General features: G+C 35.9%; 1 pseudogene; it reads right to left on the bottom strand.

Moving 5' to 3' along the window:
- Positions 1–19223: 19223 nt before the first annotated feature.
- Positions 19224–19350, bottom strand: LOC120096848 (U2 spliceosomal RNA; annotated as a pseudogene).
- Positions 19351–20090: the final 740 nt, after the last annotated feature.

The raw sequence follows: 20090 nt of genomic DNA, 5'->3' as shown, positions 1-20090 counted from the left end.
ATTTTTATATCTTAAGAAAACATTGACATAATGGAAGGGTGTTTAATGTACAAAAGCATATATTTTGGCTGCTTGCAGTAATGTGACACAGAGTTTATATAAAACGAGTTCATATTAGCAGGTTTGTTTCATTAGCATAATTTATATAATACATGCTTCTTGTATTTTTAAATACCATGCCATTCACTGTAAATAACTCCAGAAGTAAGAAATTCTGCCATTTCTCTCTTCACTTAGAAAAAAGTTCCCAATGAGTCTTAAATAAATTGTTCAGAATAGGCCCTAAATGGAACCTATTTAGAATTTGCTTGACAATGTTTAAAATGTGACATATACCCTGAGCTTTCCTAGCCTAGGGTCCTAGGTTAAAACCAAATAATATTTGTCTAAAATAAGTAGCAAAAAATGCCTCTTAATGATATTCTGTTATAGGTACAGATTAGTGCCTTGTTCAACCATCATCAGAGAAGCGTTCTACTACAGCAGATGAGAAAGGTATATAGAGACCCACAGCCAGACATTACTTAGAGAGTGAGAAGACTTGGAATACTCAATTCTAAATGGAGTGTCTTCATTAAATACCTCTCATCAGAGTTCAGAAACCCAGAAGGAGGAGGAGTAGGAGGAGGAGAAAGAGGAATGTAAACACCAGACAGAGGACATCAAAAAAACAATTCCCTCTAAATCAACATGAGCAAAATTCGTTTGAATTACAGAGATTAAAAGACAGCAAGCAAGGGTCTGCACCAGATTCTCAGTACTCATTATTTATAGCTTCCAATTTAGAATTTTTATGGAACTCCCGATTATGAGAATGAGTGAGTCTCTGGGTCCTGTCCTATCACCTTGGCACTTTTCCTTCTGTGTGGGTCTACTTCTGTATAATACTCTTGGTTTGTTTTATTACAGTTCACTTTGTTATATTAAAATTAATAAATAAAAACCTATTTATTAGGGTATAGGTTAACAACTGAATTGTCATGTATACCTAACATGAATTGTCATGTTGGGAAGCCAAGAACCATTTTTTGCCAATGGGATGGCAATGGCTATATCAATTACAGGCCTCCTTTTTAGTAGTTGTCCAATATATAATAAAGTCCAATTTTTTTATGTTTTTATGTTGTAACTTTTTACTATTTTATTTTACTTTTGTGTGTTGTTTTGTGTTGATATCCTCAGGTTTTTCCAAGGGGGTCATTGTTATTTTATTGGGGAAATTTGTTTGCTCTTGAGAAAACTTAAAGTTGCACAGGTAGTAAGAGAGAAAGGATATGGGATTACTGGAAGAAAAGAAAGATTATGATTAGAATATATTCAAATGTAAAATTGTTTTAAATAAGAAAAATATAATAAAATGTCAATTCTCCTGAAATATTTTCTATTTTGGAATTAAATACAGTTTTGTCATTTCTGCATTTAATGTGACATTATATGTTGTTTATTGTTGTTCATAAATTTCTTATATTATTATTAAATATATTAATAAGTTAGTTGCATAATCTGTTCAAAGTAATTTTTCCTTTAAAGTTGTTTTTAAATTTATAAACTTTATAATAAAAAGACTTTCAAATAAATTAAAATATCATACCTAAATTAACAATACCCAAATTTTATATCTTAATGAACAGATGCATAGTCATATTTAATACATATTTTACTATATGTTCTTCTAATGCCATCCAAATAAGTTTCAAATATTTGTAAAATTTTATATTCTCAAACATATTATTGCCAGAGCAGAAATTTTTTCAAGGTCTCAGACTGGAAAAAGTCTTTTAAAAATCAAGTTGTCATCAGCCTACTTCCTAAAACAACTTTGATTTTTTTATTACTTTTAGGTTTTTTTACAGTCCAACTGTTGCCCCCTTCTCAGTCTCCAACTCACCAGGCCTCCCTCTTCCCTGGGGCCTCAAGACTCTCTAGGCTGAGAGTTAGGTGTGTCTTCTCCCACTGAGACCAAATCAGACAGTCCTCTGCTATATATGTGCCAAGAGCCTCGGACCAGCTATTGTATGCTACCTGGTTGGTGCCTCTATGTCGGAGAGATCCCAGGAGTCCAGGTTAGTTTAGAATGTTGGTCTTCCTCTGGGGTCACTCTCCTGCTCAGCTTCTTCTAGCCTTTCCCTAATTCTACCACATGGGTCACTGACCTCATTCCATTGGTTTGGTGTAAGTATATGTGTCTGTGTCAGTCAGCTGTTTGTTGGGTATGTTGGAGAACAGCTATGCTAGCCTCCTGTCTGTAAGCCCACCATAGCATCAGTAAAAGTGTTTTTATTCATTCAGAAAATATAGTTTTATAACACCAAAAACTTTATGAATACCTTTGTGTAGTATCACAAGTGATACTTTTTATTTCATATTAGATCATTCATACCTGTCTTAAAGTATAAAATAATTTCTATTAATTACTTTTTAGCAATTCTATCCATTAAATACTATTATTTAAATAGTGTATTGAACTAAGTTTAAGATTCATAAATAAAACTGCATTGTGACTTATATTTAAATAAATTATATTTAAATAAATTAAAAAAACAATTTAATGAAATTGATTTTCTCATAGAAAAATAAATAGAATACTTTAGAGTAATTAAAAAAATCATCTTGTTGTGGTGAATTTTTCCCCAGCATTTCAAAGCAGTGGGAGGCACAATTCTGAGTTTAAGACCATCTTGGTCTACAGAGAACATTCCAAAATAGTCAGAGCTACAGAGAAAGATTGTCTTGAAAACAACAACAAAAATAATATTTAAAAGATCAAAAATATAACCAAAATTTGATAGTGTTACTTCTATGAAATCATTATTAATTCTCAATAACTTAAATGTTTCCTATTAAAACAATGAGTTGGGTAATCACAGGAATGTAAATAAATTAAATAATAAAAATTCTAAAAAATGATTAAAAAATTATATTTTAAATTTTTTGATAGACCATTGTGTCTCTGTGTACATAATCTGGGATTCATTATATTTTTACTTAATAGTAGTTTTATAATTTTATATTACTCTGCTCATGTATAAAATAATTCAAATTTAATATTTGCCACAGTGTAAATACAAGAGTTCCAATTTAATAACATACATTTATTGCATGCTCATAACATAATATTGAATTTATATGCCTTAATATTGGTCAAATATTGTAACGAATTTGTAAATATAAGGCATCTGATTTATCCTTAATTCCATTCCCATTGTTCATATGTCCAAATTTTATAGCCTAGATTACTCAGATTTTATATTAATAGGACTGTAGTAAATTTTAGAAAAGCATAAATATGCAGTGGAGCTTTTATTTCTCTATGTGAATATTCTTCAGCACCAAATGTATTGGAGGAGAAAACCATCCTTGTGCTGCTTTGTGAAAATGCACTCGGCCTTAGACTGAAAATAATTACATCTATTTGAAAACAGTATTATAAAACTATATAATATTATAGACCATTATAGAATTACTTACTGCTTTTTACTGATTTCTGTAACATTTACATATAAAACAATATTGCTGTTCTGTGTTATTTGTTTCATGATAAAACATAGTTTCAGGACTTAAGGACTAAGCATAGTAAATAAATCACTCTGTGAGTCAGTAAGTGCTGTGTGAACCCTGTCACAATAGATCTCTCACCAGTTGCCTTTCCACACTCATTGGATTCCTTGGAGCTGGGAATAGGGAATCATTTTCTTCTAAGCTCATTTACCCAGCTTCCGACTTCAGAATTCAGTTTTGGTTGCTTAGAACATTGGCTGTAGGCTCCCTTAAATTTCCTGCATAAAAGTGAAAATTAATCTGGCAACAAATTTCATCAAATCGAAGAAGTGAGGGAACAGAGTTTTTCAGGAAAGGAAAGTTCTATCTTTGTCTTACATATACAAAATATTATATTGAGCATGTTTTTATGTACTTGTTTAGAAATAGAATTATCACACACCCACAAACACATAAATGTGGCCACACAGAGACCTGTATGTATGAGCAATTAAAGTAAAAGAACTCATGAATTTGAATGAAAAACAAGGGAGGAGTTCATGGGAGTTGTTGGAGGCAGGCAGAGAAGGGAGAAATGATGCAGTTATCTACATAATATACCATATGTATTTGCAAACTATAGTATAACTTTTAAATCAAAGGAAAGAATTACACACGAGAAGAGTGTGACTGCCAGTAAGAATCTATGAGAATCATTTCCAGTTTATAGCACAAGAGATTTGTAAACATAATCTTACAGACAAAACTTTCAAAATTTCAATATGAAAACTTGATCACCATAAGCCTCTGGCTAATGCTCCCAATAGCAGGCATTAGGAAACTCCATTTCTTGGTCAACCGAATGTCATATGCCATCTTTCAAAGAGAATGCTTATGTGCCTGTTTGGTAAAGAGTTTAGAAATGGTCATAGGCTGACTAGTGTAAAATTATACTGCAAAGTTATTATTCCCGCCCCCCCCCAATCATCTCAAACAATACTATGGGGATCAATAAATGAAGAATTGGGACAACTTCATTAATACAGAGTCTTGTTTCTCACCTGAATTTGTGTCATCTTTCTAATCTTTTTACCTTGCTTCCTTTCATTTATCTTACAAACATTGTGCAGTTAAAAAGGAAAGACCTATATATCTGCTAGCATGTCCTGTGCATGTTTTGTGGGACTTCTAACAGTGGGGACAGATGTGTCTATGATTCTTTTGCCTGATCTTAGAACTTCTTTCTTCCTCTTGGGTTGCCTTGCCAAGCCTCAATATCAGTCCTTTCTCCTTTATTATTGTACCTTATTTACCTTTTGTATTGTTTTTTTTCTATTTGGTTGTTGTCTCTTCTGACCCTGCTCTTTTCTGAAGGGAAACAGAGTAGGAATGGATCTTTAGAAAAGGGAAGATGAACAAATGTGGGAGGACTTTATGGAAGGGAGACTGGTCATGAGAAGCATTTATTTTGAAAAGAGAAAAGAAAGAAAAGAGAATAGAAGATATCTATACAAACTCATATATTTATGATGGAAAAATGACCTCAGAATCCTGTGTGACCTAGTACGTTGTTCGTGAATGAGATCAGGCACACCAGAAAAAAGAATGACTGTTCCCAAAGATTCCTTAATGCGTGCTTCACTGCCACTATAAATTCCTAGAAACTACAGAAGGAACATTCTTCCTCTTAAGCTTAGTGATTCATTCATTTTCAACGATGTTGCACATGCACATTATTTGAAAAATGTAGCTCTGGACAGTTAGAGAAATGTAAAGCAGGGAATAATGTTTCCCAGGAGGGAATGGATGACCTACTCAGTACATTAACTTTGTATTGTCTTTGCTCCCATGATTGCTTAAGAAAACCTATAAAAATGGTCATTAATATTTTAAGAACTGTTGGAAAGACAATTACTCTGCGTTTATACAAGCAACATCTAAAGACTTTACATTCAAGGATCATCTGATAGTGGCTTATTCACATTATAAATAATCTTTGCATTTGGTCTGTGATGACAGTTAACTTAAAAACATTTCTATGTAGATTTTGCTTACAAATTTTAGTTGTGATACTATACTTTTGTTTAATAAATTATTATCCTTATTTTATATTTTCTAGCTATTATTTGTTGACTAATCTAAATCCATGTCTGTATCAGATTAGAATTACATTAATTCATACCTATTCCATGTCAGCATATAAAAATAAATTACACGTTTGGAAAGTAAAGAGTGGGAAGATCTTTTTAGTAAGTTTTTCTTTATGTATAAAAGTTTCCGCAGTGAGTACGTATATGTGCTTTATACATATATACAGTTGCACATAATATATCAGAGATAAGTGAACAGATGTGAACATGGAGAAAGATTTCCCTCATGTGCAAAATGCAAGCCTGCTCTGCTACTCCATCTAGTCAGTTTGATGTGGTATTCTATTTGCCTCCTGAGCTCTGAAGATATAAGAAGGTCACTACAGCTACCCAGATTAAACATGGTCCTCATATTTACATGCCAAGTACTTTTAATTTTGAATTATCTTTCCAGCCCTATACTCTGATGTTTCTGTAAAGCAATAACTTCAACAATAAACACCCTGCAACTGGCTATAATTTGAAGAACTGAATTTTTTAATGTATGTCAATTTTCTTTAATATTCATAAGTTTTATAAGACATTATAAGTCTTTATATAATATTATTAGTCATCATATGCCCTAGGATCCAGTTTCCTTAAGACAATTAATATATACACGCGAAATATTAGTACATGCATATATATTTGATTGAGGGAAAATGTTACCTTTTTTCACTATGTATTTTAGAATCATTATGGAAACCTAAAATTACAACAAAACCCACCTTTGAGATGTGCCACAAAATTCTCCAACTCAACACTTTACATAACTAATATGTATATATTAAATATACATATATAATATTTAATAGCTACATATTTTCTTGTTATATATTATAACAATATAGTTAATATATGTACATATATAACACAAAATATATATGTATATATTTAAAAAGAAAGCAAAAATCACTAGTCCATTAGCACTATTTTATCTGTAGATTTCATTTAGATACAACCAATTTTCTAAGAAGTTTGTTTCATTGTTTTGTGACCAAATCACAATAGCAATTATAGCTTTTTCATTTTCGTATTCTACTCTGATTAAAACAATATTTTAGAACCTTAAACACTTAAACATTCACATTTAATAATTTCATTTTTATATTCTATAGTTTTTCCATATCTTTTAAGCTGCTAAATGAGTTTTATATTGAAAATTTGGGGCATAGATTTGTTTTAGCGCATAATCCAGGGAAAGTATGATATTATATCATGTCTTGATCATGGTGAACTTCAGTATACGTAGTTTGTATGCTTATGTGTGTGCATGTGTATGTATATTTCTCTGTCTCTGTCTCTGTCTCTGTCTCTGTCTCCCTCTCTCTCTCTCTCTCTCTCTCTCTCTCTCTCTCTCTCTCTCTCTGTGTGTGTTTCTGATCTGAAGCTTCTGTTTCTCCTTTACATAATCCACTTGTCAGCAAGAATAAAATTCTTAATCTAGCTAACACTTAGGAAATAACTTCAATCATGAGTCAGTAAGGAAGTGATATAAACATAAATTATTGAGGAAATATCTATATAAGTTTTTCTTTCATAAGAGTTATGTGTTTATTTTGCCATTAAAATTATATAAATTATTGTATGCTTTGTTTAAATCAAATAACTACTCAATATTTTCTTATATTTCTTTAATTTATAAATTTGAGACCTGGGAGATATTTTAACAGTATTGTTAATACCGTATTGTCTGAAAGATGGAAAACTTTGATATTTTGCATTTTTTCCTACCAATATCTCTAGGCTATTTAAATTTTTCTACTTATTTTATTAATTTTGAATCCATTATATAATTAATTATTCTTAGAACATTTGGTATGCTAATTTTTATTTAAAAATTGTTTTAACATTTTTTGTGGCATAGGAACCAGCCAACTAAAAATCTCTGAGCAATAAACGTGTTTGTTAATACTAATATTGGATGACATTTAAAATCATATAAAAGAAGACTAAAGAAAGAATGAATAGGTGAATGAAGAGAAGAGGGAAGATACAAAATAAGGAAGAAGGAATTGGTTCAAATACATTTTTCTTTGAATAATGTACAATATATTGGGGAGAAAATAACTGTACTAATCTATTTGGATTTTTGTAGGCTTCTAGACTTCCCACCCCAGAGCTCCCATGGACTAAACCACTAATCAAAGTATACACATGGAGGGACCCATGGCTCCAGCTATATATGTAGCAGAGGATGGCCTTATCTGGCATCTGTGGAAGGAGAGGTCCTTGGGCCTGTGAAGGCTTAATGCTTAAGTGAAGGGAACTGCTAGGGCAGGGAGGCAGAAGTGGGTGGGCGAGTGGGAGAGCACCCTCGAAGAAGCAGAGGTAGGGGGAAAGGGATACTGGATTTGCAGAATGGAAACTTTTAAAATGTAAATAAATAAAATAACTAATAAAAATGTTTTTTTAAAAGAAAATACCTGATAAACATATTTGCTTATTTAAAATGGTAGGCCTCTTTTGGGAAGAGATCCTCTGGTGAGACCCTTCTCCTGACAAGCTCCAGTGGAAAAACTCTACACCATTTCCTCAAAGTTCCTTGCAGAAACTTATGATTTGCCAGTCCCTACCCTGCAGAAAAATATCTTACCAATTCCCAAGCTTGCCCCCATATCAGGCCATAAAATGTCTCAATCTCAACCTTCCCTCCATAAACCCTATGTTCTCCTCTATACTCTGCTGCTTTTTGCCTTACTGCAGCAGCCACCCTCCTGAGATATTCCCTTCCAATGTGTGTCTTATGTGATTTTATGTGTCTTTATTGGGTGCTGTCATATCTATTTTCTGTTGTTGCTTGGCTCTAGTCTGCTATGACACCTTTTGAACTGAACTATAACACATCACACGTTAAGTCAATACATCCATGGGCATGTTGAACAGATCAAAAATATATATATGGAAAGGAAATGTAAAATAATACATAAGCAGAAAATATATTTAATAACAATAAGTGGGTAATTGTGGAAGACTTTCAATCCAGACCAAAATAATTCTCTGAAACATTCTGAGAGACAAAGTTAATTTATGATGTGTTAATAAAAATAAAAGGAAATTTGATTTTACTTTTGACTCCAAAATTAAGCCAAAGTTGAATAGGTGTCTGCTTAATCTGTAGACAATAGTGGATATTTTGAGGTAGAGGGAATCTTTTTATCTTCTGAAAAACTAAGAAAAATCAGGGATCTTGAGGTAGAACTACTACCAATTTTCTGAGAATCCAAAAACTTGATTTCCAGAGTGTTTGTGCAAGTTCTCCCACCAGTAATAAGGAGTGTTCGCCTTTCTTCAGTCCTCACCAGTACATGCTGTCACTTTGACAGATTCTGATAGGCGTAAGGTAGAATCTTGGAGTCATGTTAATTTGTACTTTCCTGATAACTGCGGGTTTTGAACATTTTTTAAAAATGTTTCTCATCCATTTTCAATTCCTCCATTGAGAATTCTTTGTCTAGCTCTGTTTCCCAATTTTTAATTGGATTTCTTTTTGGCATCTACATTCTTCAGTTCTTTCTGTTTTGGATATTAGCTCTTTGTTAGATATAGGGTTGGTAAAGATTTTTTCTCGACTTTTGGGCTTTCCTATTGATGATGTCCTTTGTTATTTTTAAAATGTTTATTTTAAAGCATTAATATACATTTCAATTTTTGCTGAGTACAGCAAACAAGAGATATGATGATAATAGAAATTTGAAGTAAAAGGTATTTGTTTTAAAAAAAAGTTCGAGAAAAGATATAATATCAACATCTAGTTGAATGCTTTGGGTCATGCTTATCTTCAAACTATCTTAAAAGTTGTTGCTTTTTTTGATACTTGAACTTTCTCAAAAGATCAAGGTTTGTCTAGTGATTCTTTCTACTTGAATCAAGGTGTTGACACAGTCTGCCTAAACTCAAACTAAAAGCTTACCTATTAATTGCCCTAGATGCACAGAATACATGAAACTCAAGAAGGTTGACCAAAATGCAAATGCTTCACTCCTTCTTTAAAAGGGGAACAAGAATACCCTTTGGAGGGAATAGGAAGGCAAAGTTTAGAGCAGAGGCAGAAGGAACGCCCATTCAGAGCCTGCCCCACATGTGGCCCATACATACACAGCCACCAAACTAGATAAGATGGATGAAGCAAAGAAGTGCAGGCTGACAAGAACTGGATGTAGATCTCTCCTGAGAGACACAGCCAGAATAGAGTAAATACATAGGCGAATGCCAGCAGCAAACCAATGAACTGAGAACAGGACCCCCATTGAAGGAATCAGAGAAAGGACTGAAAGAGCTTAAAGGGGCTTGAGACCCCATATGAACAACAATGCCAACCAGAGCTTCCAGGGACTAAGCCACTACCCAAAGACTATACATGGACTGACCCTGGACTCCTACTGCATGCGTAGCAATGAATAGCCTGGTAAGAGCACCAGTGTAAGGGGAATCCCTTGGTCCTGTCAATGGGGGGAGGGTGGTAATGGGGGGAGGATGTGGAGGGGAACACTCATATAGAGGGGGAGGGGTTAGGGGATGTTGGCCTGAAAACCAGGAAAAGGAATAACAATTGAAATGTAAATAAGAAATACCCAAGTTAATAAAGATGGAGAAAAAAGAGTATCACTCATGGTCAGCAACAGTGGTAAGCAGGAGACAAGGGCCACTAGTACTTCTTTCAGCAAACACTGAAAGAAAATCAAAAACAATGAGGGGCAAGGTGACAGTTCCCTTTGTCTTTCAGAAGTTTTAAAATTTCATTGACAATCCATTTGTTAATTGTGGATCTGAATTCTTGAGGCATGCCATCCCTGCACATATGCCCAAATATGTTCCACCACACCACAAGGACACTTGCTGAACTATGTTTATAGTAGCTTTATTCAGAATAGCCAGAAATTAGAACCACTCAGATGTCGCTCAACTGAAGCATGGATAAAAATAATGTGGTTGATTTACATAATGGAATAGTATTCAACTATTAAAAACAAGGAGATCATGAATTTCTCATCCAAATGGATAGAAGTGGAGAGTATTCCAAATGAGGTAACCCAACGCAAAAGGACATGCATGGTATGTACTGACACATAAGTGGATGTTAACCATAAAGTAGGAAATAGCCATGCTACAACCCACAGATCCAAAAACCCAAATAACATGTAAAGCCAAGGATGACTGAATCTTTTTCAAACGGGGAAGTAAAAGAGACACTGGAGATGGACAGAGGGAGGGAACTGGATGGAAGAGATGATGTGGAGTAGAACAAGGCAGTGGAGATCAGGTGTATGGAGAAAGAAAGGAAATTTGTGATGGAGGTGGTAGGGGGCATCTCTACGATCTCCTAGAAACCAGAGACTGAAAGAGGTCCCAAGGACTCTATGGGGGTCAGTATCTGAGACTGCAAATAGTGATAGATGTAGAGCCCAAAGTTATTACCTTCTGTGGACAGACAGTGTTACAAGTACAGGGATCAGGATAGCAACCCAACCACAAAACCTTGGACCTAAAATGTCTACCGCCTGCAAGATATGCAGGGACAAAGATGCAACAAAGATAGAGGGTGTGGCCAGCTAATAAATAGTCAAAACTGAGACCCATATCATGGGTAAGGGGCAATCCTTGATATTATTTCTGTTATGCTTGCAGACAGGACCCTAGCATAATTTTCTTCTGAAGGATTCTACTCAGCAGTCAATGGAAACAGATGTAGACAGCCAAAACCAAACATTAGATGGAGCTCAGAGAATTTTCTCTGAATTTTTGATCTTAGCCATTCTGATGGGTGTAAGGTAGAATCTCAGCGTCATTTTGATTTGCATAGTAGCGTTGTGGGAGGGAATGATGGACACAAAGAGGATAGGGATATCAAAAGAAAGCTAACTAACATAGACCATTGGGATTTCCCAAAGACCGAAACACCAACAAAAGAGCTACCATAAGTAAACCAAGACACCCTGTCCATGTGTTGCAGGTGGGCAGGTTGGTCTTTATGCCAGTCCCCCAACACCTGGAGCAGGAGCTGTCCTTGAAGCGGTTTCCTCTAGTTGATCCATTTCCCCAATCTGGGCTGTCTCCACTGGCCTCAATGGGAGAGGATGTGCCTAGACCTCGAGAGACATGATGTGCTGTGATTGACTGATACACAAGGAGAACTCCCCTTTCTTAGAGGAAAATGGGGAGGAGGAAAGGGGTGGAACTTCAGGAGGGAGGAGTTTAGGAGAGGGCAGCTGGAAGTAGGGATAAGATAAGGAAAAAAAAGTACAAGAAGGTCGAAGGTTATAAATCCCAGTCATTAGGAAAAAGCCTAGGAGGAATGACACTTTTTTTTGTTTGATAAATTTTTTTTTTATTATTAACTTGATTATTTCTTATATACATTTCGAGTGTTATTCCCTTTCCCAGTTTCCGGGCAAACATCCCCTCCCCCCTCCCCTTTCTTATCGGTGTTCCCCTCCCCACCCTCCCCCCATTGTCCCCCTCCCCCCAACAGTCTAGTTCACTGGGGGTTCAGTCTTAGCAGGACCCAGGGCTTCCCCTTCCACTGGTGCTCTTACTAGGATATTCATTGCTACCTATGAGGTCAGAGTCCAGGGTCAGTCCATTAGTCCTATAGTCTTTAGGTAGTGGCTTAGTCCCTGGAAGCTCTGGTTGCTTGGCATTGTTGTACATATGGGGTCTCGAGCCCCTTCAAGTTCTCCCAGTTCTTTCTCTGATTCCTTCAACGGGGGTCCTATTCTCAGTTCAGTGGTTTGCTGCTGGCATTCGCCTCTGTATTTGCTGTATTCTGGCTGTGTCTCTCAGGAGCGATCTATATCCGGCTCCTGTCGGTCTGCACTTCTTTGCTTCATCCATCTTGTCTATATGGGTGGCTGTATATGTATGGGCCACATGTGGGGCAGGCTCTGAATGGGTGTTCCTTCAGTCTCTGTTTTAATCTTTGCCTCTCTCTTCCCTGCCAAGGGTATTCTTGTTCCCCTTTTAAAGAAGGAGTGAACCATTCACATTTTGATCATCTGTCTTGAGCTTCATTTGTTCTAGGCATTTAGGGTAATTCAAGCATTTGGGCTAATAGCCACTTATCAGTGAGTGCATACCATGTATGTCTTTCTGTGTTTGGGTTAGCTCACTCAGGATGATATTTTCCAGTTCCAGCCATTTGCCTACGAATTTCATAAAGTCGTTGTTTTTGATAGCTGAGTAATATTCCATTGTGTAGATGTACCACATTTTCTGTATCCATTCCTCTGTTGAAGGGCATCTGGGTTCTTTCCAGCTTCTGGCTATTATAAATAAGGCTGCGATGAACATAGTGGAGCACGTGTCTTTTTTATATGTTGGGGCATCTTTTGGGTATATGCCCAAGAGAGGTATAGCTGGATCCTCAGGCAGTTCAATGTCCAATTTTCTGAGGATCCTCCAGACTGATTTCCAGAATGGTTGTACCAGTTTGCAATCCCACCAACAGTGGAGGAGTGTTCCTCTTTCTCCACATCCTCGCCAGCATCTGTTGTCCCCTGAGTTTTTGATCTTAGCCATTCTCACTGGTGTGAGGTGAAATCTCAGGGTTGTTTTGATTTGCATTTCCCTTATGACTAAAGATGTTGAACATTTCTTTAGGTGTTTCTCAGCCATTCGGCATTCCTCAGCTGTGAATTCTTTGTTTAGCTCTGAGCCCCATTTTATAATAGGGTTATTTGTTTCCCTGTGGTCTAACTTCTTGAGTTCTTTGTATATTTTGGATATAAGGCCTCTATCTGTTGTAGGATTGGTAAAGATCTTTTCCCAATCTGTTGGTTGCCGTTTTGTCCTAACCACAGTGTCCTTTGCCTTACAGAAGCTTTGCAGTTTTATGAGATCCCATTTGTCAATTCTTGATCTTAGAGCATAAGCCATTGGTGTTTTGTTCAGGAAATTTTTTCCAGTGCCCATGTGTTCCAGATGCTTCCCTAGTTTTTCTTCTATTAGTTTGAGTGTGTCTGCTTTGATGTGGAGGTCCTTGATCCACTTGGACTTAAGCTTTGTACAGGGTGATAAGCATGGATCGATCTGCATTCTTCTACTTTTTTAAAATAGCAATTTGAGGTTTGCAGTATTTTTTAATTTAATTTAATTTAATTAATTTTTAACTTATTTACTTTACATACTGCTGACTGTCCACGCCCCTCAGTCACCCTCCTGGTAATTCATTCCCCTTTCCCCATTGCATTTTCCTCTGAGTAGTTGGGGGGTTCCTTGTTTTTTGTATTTCCTGCAAATTGGCACTTCAAGTCTCTGGGAGGTTAGGTGCTTACTCTCCCAATGCAGAGAGAGAGAGAGAGAGAGAGAGAGAGAGAGAGAGAGAGAGAGAGAGAGAGAAACACTAAAGAGTTAAGAAGCCAGCACTCTGAATTTTATTACATTCTCAGTTTGAAACTTTGAAAAACTGAAAGTATATCCCAGAACAGTAGCCACTCACACATGAAAAGGAAATACATGGGGTCAGTTCTTTGGAATAAAATCAGATATAATTCTCATTTTAATTCCCAATCCTTAAAAACAATCAAGAAAATACATAGGCAAACAATCTTACAATTTTCAGTAAATAATCTAAGAAAAAATGATAACTAATTTAACCATGAATAAAATAAAAATGTGAGGAGAAAGATTTTGCAGGTGTGGAAGTATTTTATAATGTGAAGTGACTGAGTTGCTAGACTCCTACAAAGAGGGGCATCAACTCTCACTTACATTTAATGTCTATATTTTTTAGATGTTGGAACGTTTGATACCTACAATCCTTGTGTTCCTCCATGTTCCAGCAGCTTGGTGCAATCAGCAGATAGACTGAAATAGGAATCCTCATCATTGTGGAAATGCTACTTTTCTTGTCATTGCTAAATTACTTGTCAGAAAAGCAGATTCCTATGTCTTTGAGTTACTATGGTGCATATACTTGGAAACAATTGTTTTAATACTCATAACACTCTTGAGTCCAACTCCTTAATTAGTTTTAATTAGCTTGAGCCCCAAAAAGTCTTTTTTTCTTTTTTCAGTGTTCCTTCTTTTTCTAATTCAAATTAGAATTTTTTTTGTCATATTACTACAATGTTAATTATGCTGCCTTTATGGAAAATAGTTATATTTGCTTCATCATAGATAAATAAATATATAAAGTCAACTGAAAATGCTATTGTTTGTGGTAGTTTTATTAAACATAACATGGTATTATATTTCTCAGAAAGATTATATTTCTTCATTAAAATTACACAAGTTTTTCACCACCAGTTAAAAGTTTAAATTGACTAATTAACATTCACTTAAATTTCATAAAGTTGTGTGGCAAACTTATAACCTGAAATTGTAAAACAAAATTCATGGCGAAATGTACAAAATGGAGTTTATTAAAGTAAGCCATATTAAATAGGAAAAGATTTGAAAAATCATTATGTCAAATTGAATATCACATGGTATATAAAAATGTTAATGTGTCATTGTCTGTAAATCTCTTACACTCCATCAAATGTTTCTATCCCAAATAACAAATGAAAGTGGGATGGATATTTTGATTTTACTTATGAGGGTGTTTAGAGCAATCACTTACTGTAGTTCTTATTTATAGCTAAGCATTTGTTTTTCTAAGATGGTACCTAAAGAGGCTATAAAAAAGGAATTAAAAATGAAAGTAAAGTCATTCTTTCAATACTAATACTAAATTGTATAATTGTATTTAATACTGAATTGGTGCATTTTCTGGTAGAACAAAAGCTGGTTAAATTTGATTACATAGCTCTATAAATGCATGTACATAAGATTTCTACCAGCAACCTTTATAGCATGTTGAAAGTAGCACCTCATTTAAAATTAAAGTGAGAAGTGCACTGAAAATTATTTTATACATGGTAATCAAGCAGGCATACGAATATACAAATGTGCCTGAGCAAGATCTAGGTGAAGAAAACATTAAGCATAGGCATGGTGGTATACACCTTCAATTGCAGGAGACAGGCATGCAGATCTCTGAATTCAAGGTTATTCTACAAAGCAAAATCCAGGACAGCCAAAGCAGTGAAGAAGATGGAAATCAGAAAGCTAGTGATAATATAATAGAACAAGGGGCTTCTGTTCCAGCTCCTACAAGCAGCAGAATGCACTAGAATTGCCCATGTGGCATTTGCTTTAGAGAAAAATAGAAGGGACTACTGGGACAATTCATTCTGATTTGATGGAGCTAAGAAAATAGCAATTTAGAAGAGACCAGCATCACCGACGAGAAATCTTCTGGGAAGTATTTTATGAGAGCATCATAAAGTTCTGTTGCTCTGTTCCAGAGATAGCCAATATTGTACCTCATGCTGCAGCTGTACTGGGTAATATGTAAGAGTCACCCAGGTATTTCTGGTTTTGAAGGCATGAAAGGGTCATGAGGAGTGCCTGAGATTAAGCACTGTGAGAGGATATGGAAGGCTATTGGTGAGGGTGCAGTCTCAATTTTAATTTATGACCCAGGACTCAAGTCATCGTGCATGAGGCTTGGCACCATGAAGAGAGTCTATTAGAAGTTATTGGAGATGTCTAGCTGGAACAGAAGACCTCAGTGTATTGCAGATGCCAGTACCATGGAATGATCACCAGGAACAGCTGCAATAGTGGAGAGGATCAACCAGAGCATAGAATTCTATAAAGTGCCGAGCTGGAGAAGTGAACCAAGGAGGAGCCCAGAAGATCATGTGTGAACCCCAAACATTGAAACAAGAAGCTTTAACATTGAAGTTGCCTCGGAAACTACAAGATTTTTGAAGTAACAAAGCCATAGGATATGAGCTGAAGAATGCTGCTAATGGGGAGTATACCCAGACCAGGAAAAGAAGTTTGTTTCAGTCAACATAGATGAAAAAGGAGTTGGAGATCTGAAGTTTGCTTTGACATAGGCATTGAGATGAAGAGTTTGACACTTGCCCAGCAGGTTTCCTGTCTTGTTTTGGATATTATATTTAAACTTGTTTAGTCCCATGCTGGTATGGGCATCAAGAAATCTGTTTGGCTTTATCTCCTAGGATACTACCATGCTTGAATATAAGTTTAGCTGGGTAGGATCTGGCCTCAAAGTCACATTACCTTAATATGCTATTCCCTAGAATACAAAATTCAGCTCTGTTTCACTTCCTAGTGTCCCTTTAATTCTCAAGCCATATATTTTATATTTTTAATTTCTAAGTTTATCATGCTTGCTCAAAATGCTCTTCATGAGGTATAACCAGAGAGCAAAGTCTCTGCTAGGCTTTTTTGAGACTTCCATTGTCAATACAATTAATAAGAATCTCTTTAACTTATATTCATTTAGACTCTTCAAAGGCAAAAAACAGCTACATTATTCACCATAATGCCACAAAAACAGACTCTATGATACATACTGAAATTCTTTTGTGAAGAAACCTCTTGTGCTGGGCCTGCACCTTTCAAATTACGCTCAGCAAAAGTCTTCCATTTTCCTACAAGGACAACTCATTAATCACTATTTAAAGCCTTCTACCACTTTCCAAATCCAAAGTCCCGAAATCCATCTTTTTCCATAAAATGCACGGTCAGGCTATTACATTCAGTCTCTAATACCAACTTCTGTCTTGGTTAGGGTTTTAAAACACCAAACCAAGGGGACTGGTAAAGAAAATCCTTTCATCACATAATAATCAAAACATTAAATGTGCAGAACAAAGAAAGAATATTAAAACTGTAAGTGGAAAAAGACAAGAAACATATAAAGGAAGACATATTAGAATTACACCAGACTTCACTAAAGAGATACTTAAAGCCAGAAGAGCCTGGTCAGAGGTCATGCAGACTCTTAAGGGAACATAAATGCCAGCCCAGACAACTATACTCAGCAAAACTCTCATTTAACATAGGTGGCAATACCAAAATAGTCCAGGACAAAACCTAATTCAAACAGTATCTATCTACCAATCCAGCCTTACAGAGGATTCTAGAAGGAAAACTCCAACAGGAGGTGGGTGCATAAACCAAAGAAAAGACAAGATATTATTCATCACACCAGAAAGGAGAGAACAATGTACACATAATACCATCTTAAAAATAAACATAGCAGGAACTAACAATCATCTGTCTTTAGTATCTCTCATTATTACTGGACTCAACTCATCTAAAAAAGACATAAGCTAACAGACTGGATAAGCAAATAGGATCCAGCATTTTTCTGAATACAAGAAACATACCTCAATAACAAAGACAGGTACTACTTCATAGTAAAATGCTGGGGAAAAAGATTAATTAAGCAAATGGTCCTCAGAGACAAGCTGGAGTAGCAACTCTAATATCAAATAAAAAGACATTCAACAAATATTATCACATGAGATGAGGAAGGGCACTTCATATTTATCAAAGGGAAAATCTACCAACATAAAGTCTAAATTCTAGACACCTATGCCTCAAATGCAAGGGCACCCACGTTCATAAAAAATTTACTATTGCTTCACTCCTTTAAAAGGGGAACAAGAATACCCTTGGGAGGGAATAGGGAGGCAAAATTTAGAACAGAAGCTGAAGAAACACCCATTCAGAGCATGCCCCTCATGTGGCCCATACATATACAGCCACCAAACTAGATAAGATGGATGAAGCAAAGAAGTGCAGGCTGACAGGAATCGGATGTAGATCTGTCCTGAGAGACACAGCCAGAATATGGCAAATATATAGGCGAATGCCAGCAGCAAACCAATGAACTGAGAATGGGACGCCCGTTGAAGGAATCAGAAAGGACTGAAAGAGCTTGAAGGGGCTTGATACACCATATGAACAGCAATGCCAACCAACCAGAGCTTCCAGGGACTAAGCCACTACCCAAAGACTATACATGGACTGACCCTGGGCTCCAACCTCAAAGGTAGCAATGAATAGCCTAGTAAGAGCACCAGTGGAAGGGGAAGCCCTTGTTCCTGCCAAGACTGAACCCCCAGTGAACATGATTGTTGGGGGGAGGGCAGTAATGGGGGGGAGGATGGGGAGGGGAACACCTATATAGAAGGGGAGGGAGAGGCGTTAGGGGGATGTTGGCCTGGAAACCGGGAAAGGGAATAGCAAGTGAAATGTAAATAAGAAATACCCAAGTTAATAAAGATGGAAGAAACAAAAAAGAAATTTACAAAACCTCAAAACACACATTGAGCCATACAAAATACCAGTGAGAATCTTCAAGACCCCATTGTCACTAATGGATAGGTCATTGAAGCAGAAAACCATTTGACTGAACAAGGGGATCACAACGGAGGAGTTAAAGAAAAGACTGAAGGAGCTGAAGGGTTTTGCCATAACATAGGAAGAAAAACAAACCAACCAGACCCCACCAGAGCTCCCAGGGACTAAACCACCAACCAATGAGTAAACATAGAAGGACGCATGACACAGTTACATATGTAGCAGAGGATGGCATTGTCCAGCATCACCAGAAGGAAAAGCTCTTGGTCTGGTGAAGGCTTATTTCTCCAGTGTAGGATGATGCCAGGGCATTTTGCTTGGAATGGATGGGTGGGAGTTGAATCATCCTCATAGAAACAGGAGGAGAGGGGAGGTGATTTGGGAGAGGGAGAAAGGGGGATAACATTTAATATGTAAATACACAAAATATACAAGAAAAAATAAAATAAAAAGTAAAACATATCTGTTAAGAAAGCCATTATTCAAAAGTGCATTTATACTCACTTTATTTTTTTACGATTATGTGTGAACAAAAATACTACACTTGATCTTAGCCAAAAGGCCGAGAAGCGATATGTGTGAACAAAAATAAGACAAACATTAAATTAGGGTGTAATTCCCATCCAATTTGACATTTAAAATTGCATTTTTGTTACAACAACTTTATTCTCAAATAATAAATTTGGACCATAAAAAAGGAAACAGAAAATAAACAGAGAAACAGTGAATTGAATAGAGGTAATGAAGCAAATGAATTTAACAGATATCTACAGAACATTTCTCCCTAAAACCAAAGAATATATCTTCTTCTCATCACCTCATAATATCTTCTCCAAAATCGACCAATTAGCTTGTCACAAAGCAAGCCACAGATGATATAAGAAGATTAAAATAATATCATGCATCCTATCAGATCTCCATGGCCTCAGGCTGATATTCAATAACAACAAAAAAACAGAAAGCCCACAAACACTTGGAAACTGAACAACTCTCTCTCAATGATAACTTTATCAGAGAAGAAATAAAGAAATGAAGACTTCCTGGAATTCAATGAAAATTTTGACACAAGAAGACACTAATGGGATACAATGAAAGCAGTGCTAAGAGGAAAATACATAGCACTATGTGCACTAATAAACAAACTGGAAAGAACATCCTCTAGCATTCACAATATATCTGAAAGCTCTAAACCAAAAAGAAGCAAATACACCCAATGAGAGTAGAAGGCAGGAAATCATCAAATTCAGGGCTGAAATCAACCAAGTAGATGCAAAGAGAACTATACAACGAATCAACAAAACCAGGAGCTGGTTC

This window comes from Rattus norvegicus, chromosome 14, assembly GCF_036323735.1.
Source record: "Rattus norvegicus strain BN/NHsdMcwi chromosome 14, GRCr8, whole genome shotgun sequence".
NCBI lineage: Eukaryota > Metazoa > Chordata > Mammalia > Rodentia > Muridae > Rattus > Rattus norvegicus.
Note: the sequence above shows the minus strand (reverse complement) of the source record. Positions and strands in the feature narration are given on the sequence as shown.